Genomic DNA, 340 nt, shown 5'->3' on the forward strand with positions numbered 1-340 from the left:
GCCCCCAACAACAGGCTGCATGACAGAACTCTGGGCCAACAAACGTCTCTGCATGTTGCGTTCACTGAGCTCCAGACATTATACCAACGCAGTTCGCTACAATACTTTCTTCTTCTTTTTTTTTTAATCCACAGCAAAACACAACAGTTTGTCACAAAATATTGAACACCAGAAGAACTGATCAACTTCTAATTGATCAATTTAATTGTGGTTTAACTCAGGAGGAGGTTGTGATGTTGTCACTCATAACTACAATCAAATCAGTCATTGTCATTTGAGGAGCAGGTTGGCGCGGCTACAGATGTGCAGGCGGCTGCAATTCAGTGATCCTGCGATTGCT

General features: G+C 42.9%; 1 protein-coding gene across 1 annotated transcript in view; it reads right to left on the reverse strand.

Moving 5' to 3' along the window:
• unc119a (unc-119 homolog a (C. elegans)) overlaps positions 1–340 on the reverse strand; it is a 21,081-nt gene that overhangs the window by 4,201 nt on the left and 16,540 nt on the right. The window lies entirely within an intron of this gene.

The sequence above is a fragment of the Oryzias melastigma genome, linkage group LG13, assembly GCF_002922805.2.
Source record: "Oryzias melastigma strain HK-1 linkage group LG13, ASM292280v2, whole genome shotgun sequence".
Taxonomy (NCBI): Eukaryota; Metazoa; Chordata; class Actinopteri; order Beloniformes; family Adrianichthyidae; genus Oryzias; species Oryzias melastigma.